The sequence below is a fragment of the Xenopus laevis genome, chromosome 5S, assembly GCF_017654675.1.
Source record: "Xenopus laevis strain J_2021 chromosome 5S, Xenopus_laevis_v10.1, whole genome shotgun sequence".
NCBI classification, from domain to species: domain Eukaryota; kingdom Metazoa; phylum Chordata; class Amphibia; order Anura; family Pipidae; genus Xenopus; species Xenopus laevis.
The window spans coordinates 82425045-82439932 of NC_054380.1; the positions used below are offsets into that span (position 1 = coordinate 82425045).

The 14888-nt window shown below is 34.3% G+C and overlaps 1 pseudogene; it reads right to left on the reverse strand.

Annotated features, from left to right (window-relative positions):
• Positions 1–7085: 7085 nt before the first annotated feature.
• LOC108717436 lies at positions 7086–10380 on the reverse strand (annotated as a pseudogene).
• Positions 10381–14888: the final 4508 nt, after the last annotated feature.

Below are 14888 nucleotides of genomic sequence, written 5' to 3' on the forward strand. Positions count from 1 at the left end.
TGGGAAAAGCTCCGAAGTTTGCGCGACCCTTTTTTTTTTCGGGCTTTAATCCTCATAAAAAAGATCCATTCGGGAATTTAGAGTTGCTCGAAGTTTGATATTAGAAATACTGAGATAAATTTGGACCATGATAAATAACCCCCTTATTGTTGCCCTGCACTGGTAAAACTGATGTGTTTGCTTCAGAAACACTACTATAGTTCATATAAACAAGCTGCTGTGTAGCAATGGCGGAAATTGAAAAAAGGCTATATGGCACAGGATACATAGTGGATAACAGATAACAGTATGTACTACAGAGCTTATCTGCTATCTGCTGTATAACTTGAGCCTTTTCTCCTTTGAATGGCTGCCCATGGCTACACAGCAGCTTATTTATATAAAGAATAGTAGTGTTTCTGAAGCAAACACAGCTGTTTTACTAGTGCAGGGCAACACTGCATTATATTTTTATTACAATTTAAAACAATTTCATTTTTTGATGTTACTAGTGCTTTAATGCAACAAGTTTAGGGCAACTTGTACAACAGTGAAGAATTTGATCTTATAGAGGGGCTTAGGTTGCTGATGGAAGGCATGACTAAAGCTTTATCCCATAGTAACATGTGGTGCTTCATCAGCCCTTAAATAAAATAGTACAATTTCCATAGATTACACTGTACAGCTAATCCCTGCAGTGGTAAGAGTTGCCATGTCCATATATTTACACACTTTTACACATGACATTTAAATTATATATAACATAAAGACAAGTATAAAGGCCAAAATGAAATGCTGTTTTGTGCTATTCACAAATATGTGCTTAGAGCCAGTGTGCCAGTTCAGTTTGTGATGCTCAGTTTTGAGTAACTGTACATAAGATAAAAGGGGTACAGTTGTAAGGGAGTTCTGAAATTATCACTTCTCTTGAGCAGATGATACATCCAGGGTTTTCTTAGTATGTTGTGCCTAGACACACTTGCCTGATTTGCATCTAGTGAATTGCAAGCAAATGATACTAACAATGTGCTGAAAGTGATGCCATTCATAAACACATTGGCTAAGAACTTAACAATAATAATAATATAATATACTGAATTGCAAATTGTGGCACCTGCTATTAAGCTGAAGTTCTGGCACAAAACACTGCATTGTGGGTAAAAAAACATGGCAGGTGTGCACCTTGCACTGTTTTAGTAAACAAGTCAATTTGTCATTTGTAGTGTAATGGGCAGATTCAGTTATTTTGCAGTTTGAAATTGCAATAACAACAAAAAATTTATTTTCTTTTGCACCAGAGACTTTTTTCTCCAAATCACATTTTTTCACAAGGTTTGTTACAACTGATTTTTTTCAAAGAATAAAACATTTTTCTTTAGAAAAAAGACAAAGAAAAACTCGATTGATGCAAAATAATCGCAATAGCATAATCTACTCTGGAGGTAGCTGAATGAGTTCACATGATTGAATGATTGTTGAATTTGCACCAATCGATTCGAAGGATTTAATCGTTCGATCGAAGGATTATTCCTTCGATCGAACGATCAAACTATTTGCGCTAGAATCCTTAGACTTCGATATTTGAAGTCGAAGGATTTTAATTCCCAGTCGAATATCGAGGGTTAATTAACCCTCGATATTCGACCCTTGGTGAATCGGCCCCCATATGTTTGCTAATACAAGCAAGGGTGGGGATCATGTTTAGATGTTCAGAATTTACACAATTGTGTCTGTCTGTAACTGTTCTTTGCATATGTATGATGTCTCTTTTACTAACTAAATTGTTTCGAGACAATGACATGCTCTGCACTGTATAATTATATTACTTCTTTTATCCCCTGTTATAAATGTGCAATTATTCATTACATTTTATTCAGCTTGTTTTCAAAAATGACTCAAACATAATTGGAATTTGTTTTTCTTACTTGATATTGTTAATTACATTATGGATAATAATTATGGAAATGCTTAATTAAGATGTTGCAGAGATGGTTAAACGTCTACATTGTTCGCTTTTGCATTTGCAAAGTAATGGAAATGTAACCCTTATATTATCTACATTACACAGTAGCTGTTTAATGTTCAAATGTTGCACACCAAAACTTTCTTTCTAATCAAGTCTGTAATATAGCAAAAGCAAAACAATATAGTTTATAATAATTAAATTGTACCCACCTCTGATTGGCTGTAATTTTAAAGTAACCAGATCATCGTATGATGATCATACTCAGTGACTATGCACATGTGAAATTTTATTGTTGGGTTATTGTATACAGTATATTAACACCTGCACACAAACCTTCATTGTATGTACAACTGGACAGGTATGAGATATCGGCAATAGTGATGGGCGAATTTCTCCATTTCTCACCGGAAAATTTCTCAAATTTCCAGTGAAATTTGCGAAATTCGCAAAACAGCAAGAAATCCACGAAAAAATTGTGAAAATTGAAAAATTTTGAAAATCAGAAAGTTTCATGAAAAAAAAAACAAGAAAATCTGAAATTTTAGTGAAAAAATTGTGAAAATCGGAAATTTTTGCAACAAAATCTTGAAAATTGGAAATTTGACACTGACGTTAAAAGTCAATGGCATGCAGGACTTTTTTGATGCTGGTGAGATTTCGCCAGCGAATTTTTGCTCGTGATTCGCAAATTTATTCGCCGGTGCATCTACTGTAACATGGGGAGTTTAATAACTATATTTATAAAACATTAGTAACGCCTGATGTTAGGAAGTCCAGATGGTTAGTTCATATTAGGAGATGTCACTCCTCTGTACCTCTGTGTTGACACTGTACAAAATAATTCATTCTGAAACCATACTTTGTGTCATTACTTTTTTTTTTTTTTTCTAAAAATCCCGTAGGAAAGAATGTAAAATGGGTGGGTTTTTCTGCGGTGAGCTCTAGTCTAACACTTTGATAATTCTGCCCCTAAATGTGCTTACTGTCCAGTGACTTTTTTTTTTTTTTTTGTTTCAAAAATCATGCAAATTACAGCACCTAAACAACACTAATATATATATATATATATATATATATATATATATATATATATATATATATATATATATATATATATATATATATATATATATATTCAACCTTTTATAAATCTGCCTCTAAATGTAAAAAGGACTTGAAGATCATCCAACAGGCCAGTTTGACCTTTTATTACTGTAACACTATCATTTCTTCTGTAATCTAAAAACTCAAAGAGGAGTAATAGCAACTTGTGCCCTTAATTACAAAAAAAATTTGTTCCCCTTTAGTGAGGCCTAGAAAAGTGGGAGAAAGAGATAAGGCCAGATGTGGAAATCAAGCTTTGAACTCCTTAAAGTAAACTGATATGGGAAAAGCAGATGTTAATGGAGAATAACAGCACTGTTTCGAAAACAGTACTGCGTAGGAAAACTGATGGGATCATAAAAAAGAGTAACTACATGAAGACAGTAACCTTTCAGTAAGCATTGATGTAATATTTCTGGTTACTAAATATTACACTCTCTGGTCTTGTATATTATGTCATGGTATTTGGCTAGATTTAGAATAATCCAAACCATAAATTATCACTACATGTACATAGAAGAGAATCAACATCAGGGATGAGCAACCTGCAGTCCTCTATATAAATATGCAGATCCTTCACAATAAATATTGAGGCCAGTGAAAAATGTAAAGTGTTCAGATATACTTGGCCTATAAACCCCAGCACCATCTGGGAGCCTTGTGCTTTTTGTAGAATGTTGGAACTGAAGTCCTACAACACCCTGAGACCCAGAGCTTATCACTCACTGAAATTCTAATTTATTAGCACATATACCATGATAAGAAGTAAAGCAAACAATAAGGGGGTTATTTACTAAACTCCGAATTCAAAAATCCCAAAAAATGTGTGATTTTTTTAAATAAAATCAGACTTTTAAAAAATCAAGAATTTTTCAGAATTTATTAAACCCCAAGGATGGAAAAGTCAGAATCAGAAAATCCGGCATCTCAGACCTGTCAAGGTTCTGGAAAATGTAATAATAAATAAGTGTAAAAAACCCCAGCAGATTTGATCGGAGTTTGTAGCAGAAAATGTTGAGATAAAATCGGACTTTGATAAATAACCCCCTAAGAGTCACATTTTTTAAGGGTCGAATTTCGAATTCATGTGAGTTTTATTAAATACCCCTAAACTCCCATAAATTCGAAATTCGACTACTCTAAATTTATTGATAAAATCTTAACGACCCGAAAACTCAAATCAAATTCGATTCGAATTATAAAAATTTGATTTGAATTTAAGAAACGCAATGCAAATGTCAGGAAGGCTACGAACATCACCAAATTGATCCCTGGACCTCTCCGATTGACTTATATGGTAAGTTTGGAAAATTCACAATTCGAATTTGAATTCAAATTTTCACTTCAACTGTTAAAAAATCTGCCCCTAACTGTTCATGGTTATATTATATTAGCACTAGTTAACTCTGAGAACCATTTTGCTTACAAATCCATAATTATAAATTCAACATCGGTTAGTTTTATTCTGTTTAAATACCTTGCCTGAAGCAAAGCCAGAAGAATTATGGTAGAAAGTAAAATGACTGGAGAGATATAAGCTGCTGTATAAATCATGGTATTGTACCTAGAAAATAAAATGTCTTTTAAATGTCTTCCAAAGGTTAGAATATATGTGACACTTGTCATTTATTTAGAGAAGAGAGTCAAAGTGATATGTTTTTGAGTTTGTGCAGGAATGCATCACTATTTTATAATGAGCAGGTTTGATTTATGGCATTTAGACTAAACTGTCTTGTCTATTATATATTGTCAAATGCCAGATGCTCCTATTGCACTATAAGACTGCTAATATCTATCAATGTCACTCACTTACTGGAAACATAAGGCAAGCTGCACATGGAGATTAATGCATTGTATAAATGAGATGAGAGAAGGGAGAAAAAGAGTTAGCTAGAAACAGTTAAGTGATACAATAATACCGATTTACCAACACACCCAAAAACATTGTTTTGCATATAATGTAAGTATAATGTAGGTAAATGATAATTACAAGCCACATTATAATACACAGGCATCCAATAAAAAAAATTGTAATATCTAGAGAAAATACTAGAGATTAGGATAAACTTTAAAATCAGTTCCTAGATTATTACTGAAACTGCCTTCTGATACCAAACACTTGAATGTAAATACAGTGGATTCCCCAGTATCCCCAAAACAAAGGCAATAGCACTTAAAAGGCAGTATAATATTCAATATATAGTATGTTCAATATAGTAATATATACTATATTCAATATACTATATTCGACTCATGTTGAATATAGTATATATTCAACATGAGTTTCATAAATAGGGCTTGTGCTGAATAGAATGTGTGCCTACTGTTTTAATCACAAAAAATCAATTTTGTTATTTCTTGCGCTCAACAGGGCAAACAGAGAGACATGTGAAGTAAATAATTAGTTTACCAGTATAAAACCCCCTTCCTAAACCCTTTGTTGTGACTATTTGTTATCAGAAGTCCATTATACAAAGGAATTATCTAAATTCTGGTAATCTAATGATCTACCTTGCAAGGACTAAACATGGAGTAGCTTCAATTTCACTTTTTGTCCTGTTTAGTTCAAGAATCAAAAATCTTGTGAATGGGAAAAGATCTGCAGAGGGTAGTATAGGTATAGGACCTGTTATCCAGAATGCTCGGGACCTGGGGTTTTCCAGATAACAGATCTTTCTGTAATTTGGATCTTCATACCTTACGTCCACTTGCAAATCATGTAAACATTAAATAAAACCAGTACAATGATTTTACTTCAAATAAGGATTAATTATATCTTAATTTAGATCAAGTACAAGGTACAGTTTTATTATTACAGAGAAAAAGGAAATACATTTTAAAAAATTGGATTATTTGATTATAATGGAGTCTGTGGGAGATGAGCAGTCCGTAATTCCGAGCTTTCTGGATAATAGGTTTCCAGATAGCAGATCTCATGCCTATAGTAATCAAATAACAACATATGCCCTTCACCATTAGGAATAAATAGAGTGCAGTTACTGAGCACCCACTTGTGTGTAGGTACTACATTAGGTACTCATTCTACAGGATCCAGTCTATTTCTTCATCATCATCTAGTCTGCACCAAAGAAAGTAAGAATAAAATTTGACGAGGCTGTTATGCAGACACAAGAAAGAGAAGAACCAGTGAGGCTACACATGTAGGGGCAGATTTACTATGCTCGAGTGAATATTTTGAATCCAAAAATATTCGAATTTCGAAGTAATTGTTTGGGTACCTCGACCATCGAATTGGTCAAATTCGATCGAATGCGATTGAATCGAATGATTCAAACGATTCGAAGTAAAAATCGCTCGACCATTCGATAATTGAAAGTACTGTCTCTTTAAAAAATCCTTCGACTCAATACTTCGCCAAATAAAAACCGAATTTAATGTTAGCCTATGGGGACATTGTAGATGTAGGTTTTGAGCACTTTTTATGATCGAATAAAAATCATTAGAGCTATCGCTTGAAATCGGTCAGATCGTTCGAATCGCTTGATCGAACCTTCTTACTTTGAGGATCGGATTCGAGGGTTTTTTAACCCTCAAAATTCGACCCTTGATAAATCTGCCCCGTATTGTTAATTGATTGTTTTTGAAGTACACATTGAGGAGTCTTACCATTCTGCATGGGAACCTGCTAATAAAACAGATTCCTGTGAGTAACTCTTTCTAGAAGGGAAAAGGGCAAATGGTTAAATCAGCACAAATATATTTTGAAAAACTGATGCAACATTTTAATCTCACATTGTCAGGATTTGGCATATTAGTTAATTTTGTTTATGCAGCATTTATGTGTGCAGTATCAGGAAATTTAGTGGAACATACATTTTCAAAACCTGAAATAAGACGTTTACTATGTAATGGCTAAAATACTACTGATTTGCAATCGTATTTTCTCTTTTTTAATTTAAAGTTAATGCTATGGGAAGAAAGCAAACTTACTGAAACAGGACTTGCTATGGACCCTGTGATAAAATATTCTACTTAAATGCTGATCCTCTACACCGAAAGCTGGGCTATAGGTGCACTACATGTGAAGGTCTGCACCAAGAGTACCAATATAGGCAGCTTTGCAATTATCATCTCCAGGGCAGCTTAGATCTTCAATGCTGATGTCCATCACGCAGTTTTAATTTTCACACCAACATTTTGACAGATACGTGTCATATCTTTGCCTGTAGATAAGTGTAATTATTGGGATTGTATGACACTTAGGGACAGATTTATAAAGGGTCGAATTTCGAAGTACAAAAAACTTCGACCATCGAATTGTTTTTTCAACAAATTTGGCAATCCTGCAGTTGAATAAAAATCGCTCGATCGAACCATTAAAGCGATTCGAACGATTTTAACGATCGATCGAAGGATTTTTATTCGACCTCTAAAGACTTAGAAAATGGTTGTAGAAGGTCCCCATAGGCTAACATAGCACTTCGGTAGGTTTAATTTGTCAAAGTATTGAAGTCAAAGTTTTTTTTTAAAGAGACAGTACTTCGATTATCGAATGGTCGAATATTCAAATGATTTTTTACTTTGAATCGAAGTCGAGGTAAATTTGAAGTCATAGTATCCTATTCGATGGTCTAAGTATCCAAAAAATTACTTCGAATTTCGATATTTTTTTACATCGAAAATTCCCTCGAATTCACTTCGACCCTTAGTAAATCGGCTCCTTAATACACAATATTTCTTTTTTCGTCTCACAATATTTTTGCATTCATTCTTTCCTCATGAAATGATTAGGTACAAATAAACAGTAATAAAGACATATTAGCAACATTTGCAAATTAGTACAGTCGTAATTAAATTTATAATGATAAAAAGTTATTCCTCTTCAGAATGTGCTGTGTAAAGAAACAGATAATAAGTGAAGCTTGTATGTGATTTCTCAACTTTGTCACTATAAATTGATGTCACAGGGAATTTAGCAAATTGATCAAAATAACATTTAGGGCCTATCTATTAAGTCTCATATGTTTCTGGTCGAGTTTTTAAGGGAATTTTCTTTAATTTTTAGAGGGGAAAAAAGCTCAACATTTTCAAGACGTATTGTGCTCCAAAGCTGGTAAAAATCAGAATCCAGAACTACTCCAGCTTAAAACATGTCGAAATCATGTGAAAGTCAAAGGCAGATGTTTCTTTTACGATTGAAAAACATTTTTGGCGTCAAGAAAAATTTGGTTTTAATTGTCGCATGATTTTAACACGACTTTTTTTTTAAAATTATGCCTAATTGTGGATGGGAGATAGGTTTAATTTTTAAAATAATGAGAAAAATTCAAGTTTTAATAAATAACCCCCCTGTATCATATTATTTGCCTTACAATTCGATCCCTTTGTCTGGTTACATTGTTCAGCAATGCCTTCCAACCAGAAAGCAAATTAATCCTGACTCTAGTTTTCTGTTGTTATTGTTATTTTTTTCCTTAACTGTCTGTACAGCCTTATTATACTATTATTGTTATTAGTAGTGATGGGCGAATAAATTCGCCTGGCACGAATTCGCTGTGAATCTTTGCTTTGTGCCGCCGATTTTGCGAATCTCCTGCGAAACTTTGTCGGTGTCAATTTCCGATTTTCAGGATTTTTTGTGAAAATGTTCGAATTTCACATTTTTTTGTGAAAACATTCAAATTTCAGGATTTTTTTGTGAAAACGTTCGAATTTCACGTTTTTTTGCGAAAACATTCAAATTTCAGGATTTTTTTGTGAAAACGTTCGAATTTCACGTTTTTTTGTGAAAACATTAGAATTTCAAGATTTTTTAGTGAACTTTCCGATTTAATGATTTTTCTCTAATTTTTCGAGGTTTTCAAAGGAAATTCGCGAAATTCACCCATCACTAATTATTAGTTTCTCCTCATGTTCCCATCATCAGCATTTGTATTGCTGGCCTGAGCCAATGCATTTTCCCTATGATGCTTGCATCAAAGTTGCATGCTACTTTGTCTTGTAACTCAGGTTTCAAAATGCAAACAGGTTGCATATTTTACAAAGATATGCCCTGCTACATGGCGACATTTTGTATACATGGCAAGATGAAAAAACAGGGAAGATTTACAAACATAGGTGCTACATTACACAATAACCTGTAGCAACAATTAGACCTCTCATTCCATTTCTAATTCTAAGTTGTATACTTTACAAAGCCAATTGCTGATTAGTTGTTATGTACAATAGCACTCATGCAATTTAGCATCTGTGGTTATTGGTATACTGTGTTATTGTGTAATTTCTTTGTATTATTCAGATTGAATGTTCTTGACTTACTCCTTCCTTTTTAAAAAATAACAGTTTTTGTGCACACACTGGCAATTAGTAAGTAACAACACTTAATCCAGTTGCCACCTTTACTGTGAAGGCCCTGCAGCAGTAATATGTTGGAAAACTACAAATCAGAGGAATTTATTTATTTAGAATTTACCTAACTAATTTATCTAAGGCAAATGCAACACATAACTGTTTCTCCACCTGCCAATCCACTTGTCTACGTGGCAGCACAGAAACCTGTTCAATTAACATCAGAATTTAATAATCAGCCTTGTAGTATCAGCTTCTATTACAGAACAACCTCATTTTCTGTTTGATAATTTGCAATGACCCCTAAGCTTAGCTTCTTAACAGCTGAGCATGTGAGTGTTGCAGACACTTTACAAGATGGTGACCCCCTGTGACAAGTTTGAAGTCCTGGATCATTGCTGCTATTGACAAGCTGAAACTTAAGCCGGTGCAATATGTTCAGTATATAAAATATGATATTTTTTGCCATATTAATTTTTAGGTTTTAGTTTTCCTTTAAAATGCAGTGGTATTCCATTCCCCTCATTTGAACTGAAGAATCCCCACGAATGAGTGGTGAATTATTTTCAAGATTACTAAGCAAGTCCAGATGTCTTAGACTTTTTTAGACCCTGGACTATTAGATATTGTATGGTTTAATTTAATTCCTGTTTTAAAAGTGTCAGAAGTCTAAATTTCATATTTTTAATTCTCTCTGTGATTTAAAATATTATTTTTGTAACAATGCGTTCTTGTCTGAGAGCCATTGTTGGATCACAGAAGTGCTTTCCAACTGGTGTTACTATTTTTATTTATTTTATTCTGATACAGTGCAGGCTAATCTTATTCTTAAGTTTCTGAATGTTATCTAACCTGCATAGCTCATCTTCAAGGCACCTATGAATTACATCAAGACAAGAGATGGGAGTTTCAGTTTGAACTGCACATGGCTTGCTATGAAGGTCATCACCTGTACTTTTGCAGTCCTCATCAGATTGGACACAATCACAAAAGGAAAACAATTCAGATACATGGAAAGGCATTGTGGTACAGCTCTCTGGCAGCCTGTTATATTACATACAATTCCATTGAATTTACAGATCGGTAGCAGTGCTGCCAAGTGTCTGTTGAACACTTCACCTCTGACGCAAAGAGTTGCTACTTCAAAACAAGACATTGGGCTGCTGTATTCTACAAATAAAACCATAGCATGTGACAATGTAGCCTAAATTGGCATATTTTATATTTGTTCAGACAGTTGGCATTACTGTACGTCATTCATTGGGACACAGTATTAAACGGTTTTGGACCCGAGCATATTGCTTGTGACTCATGTGATCGCATTCAGAATCATTACAAAAGAATAAAGAAGGATGAACGAAGGGAATCAGCAGGCCTGGTCATTACATAATAAGGAATAATAATAGAAAACATAATCAATATGACCATGGAAAAAAACAAAAGGAGGATAAGAGCGACAGAGAAAAAAGGGATTTTAAGAGAATTGGAAAGCAAGAAAAAGATATAGCAAGGAAATGACATTTAGCAACAAAACAATCAGAAAAACATATCTGTTCCTTAATAATTTGACTGTACACGCATGGGATCCATAATCCAGAAAGCTCTGATTATGAAAAGGCTGTCTTCCATAGATACTATTATAATCAAATAATCCATCCAATCCAATCCAATTTTTTTTGATTTAATAATACATTTGCGCCAAGCACGATGACGTCGGCACGCCAGCATGTAAAACTAGGAAGTGCATTCTGCACGCGCCATAGGAAAACTTGCACAGGAGGAGAAAAGCAGCAGGTGGCAGGAGTCCCCGCTGGAGACTCAACGGGTGAGACCGCCGGCCACTAGACTACCAGGGTGAGTCCTTACATTACCCCCCCCTCTCGAGGAGGGGCCACCTGACCCACAAACTTACTAGGAGACCTGGGATAGGACTGTCTCCTAAGGAGGTCAGCCCTGACATCAGATTTGGCCAGACTCTTTACCGACACTGGAGGAGGACAAACTTGCTGGTGGACCTGTACAGCAGGTTTTAACATAGAAACATGAAATAAGTTAGATAACATCATATCATATCAGGTAACTTGAGACAGACAGAGGTTGGGTTAACAATCTCCACAGGCCAGGCCAAAATGACGACGACGAAAGTTTTTTGAGGCAAATTGGGTAGAGGAGGAGAGATTACAGGCGTAATCAGACAGACTGGGCCAGCACAAGCAGAGTTCACAAATAATCCTTACAGCTATTGTCTAAGACTTATTTTTGAAAAGTTACAAAAAATATTTTTCAAAAATTTAAGTGTAAGCTACTAGTTTAAATAATATATATTAAATATCTATACTAATATTAAAGATATGTACATTAAATATTTATATCTGTATATAAAGATCATACATTGAATTGGCTTAAACATTGTACAAAGTACACAGGTTATGAATTTCAGATAATTTGTGATACCTTTTATGAAATCCCCTGTCTGTTATATGTAGCTGATTAAATATTAGTGTGTAAATGTGTGCAAAAGTGTGGTTTCTTACAGCTGAAAAGATAACAGCAGTGCAAGTTTCCATTCTTGGTCTGTCTAAAATCTATAGGGAAAAATGGGTATGGGCTGAATTTGTTGGTAAGAATAATTTATACCTAAGTGAATTGTACTGAAGATCTTTAACTAACATACATGAATCAGAATTGTTTTCACTAGCTCTAATTCAATGTTTAGGGTTCTTAGGGCTCAGTTATGATGTAAAGTACTTTTGGGGTTATGTAATAAAATATGCTATAAGGGTCTGTTTATCATTCTGTCTAATAAACAGGTACAAACAGATGCACCACCAATCACCAGGCATCACCGCTTAAAAAACATTGTATTTATTAAGATGTTTATTCATTTCCAGCAACTGCGTACCTCAGTGTAATAATCCAGCATAAAATTAAGCAATTGTCTGTGGGAAAAAACAGTGTTTATTTACTGAGGTTTATTACTTATTTAAGCATCAAATAAATTCTGGCGGAATTTGCTGTGGAAAAGAATATTTCCCATTTACTTTCACAGATTACACAAGGTCTGAAGTTGTGTAAAATAATGGTGTCACGTGCAGTGTTTGAGTAGCATAAATAAAACATTTATTTGTTATACACAACTTTGTTTATGGTATTTTGATATTTTTTACACAGTGTAATAAATAGGACCCTACGTTTGCCCAGGTGCAGTAACCTATTGCATCCAATGAGTAGCTAACATTTACTGGTCACATTTTTAAAAGCAAACATCTTATTGAATGCAATGGGTTACTGAACCTAGGAAAACCTAGTTCCTTTTATTATAGCCCTGTTGATTGTGCCCTGAGGTCCAGCATTTTGTGCACTGTATTCAGACAGTAAGTGGTCCCCTGGAATGCCCCTGGGTGCAAGCAGGGGTCAGACTGGGCCAGTGGAACACCGGGAAAAAACCCGGTGGGTCATTGGCTCTAGTGGGCCTTGCAGGCTAAATACACAAACTATGAAGCAAGATCAAGAAACCAGTGTTATTGAATTTATTAAATTAGTGTAAATAGAAAGCAATAAAATAAGGGAATTGTGTTGCGGATAGGAAAATCCAACAAGTAGTTCAGGTATGGGATCCATTATCCAGTAACCCATTATCCAGAAAGCTCCTAATCATGGAAGGGATGTCTCCCATAGCCTCCATTTTTTCAAAATAATCCACATTTTTAAAAATGATTTCCTTTTTCTCTGTAGTAATAAAAGTACCTTGTACCTGTTCCAAATTAAGATATAATTAATCCTTATTGGAAGCAATACCAGCCTATTTAGTTTATTTAATGTTTACATGATTTACTAGTGGATTTAAGGTATGAAGATCCAAATTATGGAAAGATCTATTATCCAGAAGCCCCCAGGTCCCGCGCATTCTTGCTTAAAGGGATACTGTCATGGGAAAAAACATTTTTTCAAAATGAATCAGTTAATAGTGCTGCTCCAGCAGAATTCTGCACTGAAATCATATTCTCAAAAGAGCAAACAGATTTTTTTATATTCAGTTTTGAAATCTAACATGGGGCTAGACATATTGTCAATTTCCCAGCTGCCCCAGGTCATGTGACTTGTGCTTTGATAAACTTCAATCACTCTTTACTGCTGTACTGCAAGTTGGAGTGATATCACCCCCTCCCTTTTTCCCCCCAGCAGCCAAACAAAAGAACAATGGGAAGGTAACCAGATAGCAGCTCCCTAACACAAGATAACAGCTGCATGTTAGATCTAAGAACAGCACTCCATAGTAAAAACCCATGTCCCACTGAGACACATTCAGTTACATTGAGAAGGAAAAACAGCAGCCTGCCGGAAAGCATTTCCCTCCTAAAGTGCAGGCACAAGTCACATGACTGGGGGCAGCTGGGAAATTGACAAAATGTCTAGCCCAATGTCAGATTTCAAAATTGAATATAAAAAAATCTGTTTGCTCTTTTGAGAAATGGATTTCAGTGCAGAATTCTGCTGGAGTAGCACTATTAACTGATGCATTTTGAAAAAAACATGTTTTCCGATGACAGTATCCCTTTAAAGGTCCCATACCTGTATTAGGACAATGGCACAAATGGCATGTGCCACTATTTTCCATTAATACTGATTGGTGGCAACCAAAAAGCAAATATTTTGCTAGCTGTGATCAAAACCATAAACTTCAACCATGATTTAATAAAATTTTTGCATTTTCTTGGATTGCATTACATTGATTTTTTGCCAGTTTATAATGATTAGCTGATTTTTATGAGGCTGGGAGTGACTGTAAAATCTTACTAAATCTTACTATTTCTATTAACCATCTTTGCTACATTTTCATATAAATTGGTGCCTGTAGAGATTCAGTGTTCAGACAATGAGGTTGTGGAACCGTAAAAAGAAGATATTGCCTTTCGCTTTGTATAAAAGAAAAGAAATTCAAAGCTGCAGGTCTTCAAAATTTTGTTTTAATTCCATTGACTTCATATTTGATTTGTTGTTATAAATCTATAGTTTTGTTTTATATCAACACAGCATGGTTACTTTTTACTTTCAAAATAGCCATCCAAAATACATCAAAATATGTTATGTTGATTAAATATATTTTTTTTATTGCGCTGTTTGATGGTCATTCTTGTGTTTTTACAGTATTACATCTTTATATTATTATTAATCTTTATATATTGTTTTTTTAGAATAGGTTGTTGCTACAAATGATACTTAAATGAAAAAAAAACTTTTTGCAGTGCTTTATTTACAATTCTGGGAGAGGTTTTAAATAGCTTCCTTCAATAATGCTGTATTTTTTAAAAGACAATGCAAGGTAATACATGTTAAATGCTAAATGAGCACATGTTCACAGATACTTTACTGTTTTCATATGGCTCCAGAATAAACAAAGATTAAGTCAAGCATGAACACTAAAAGGAATGAAACAACTGACAGGGACCTGGAAAAGCTATTTATAGTTATTATTATTAATACTTCACTGAGCAAGATTAAATCAAAATTCTATCAATATAATCATTAT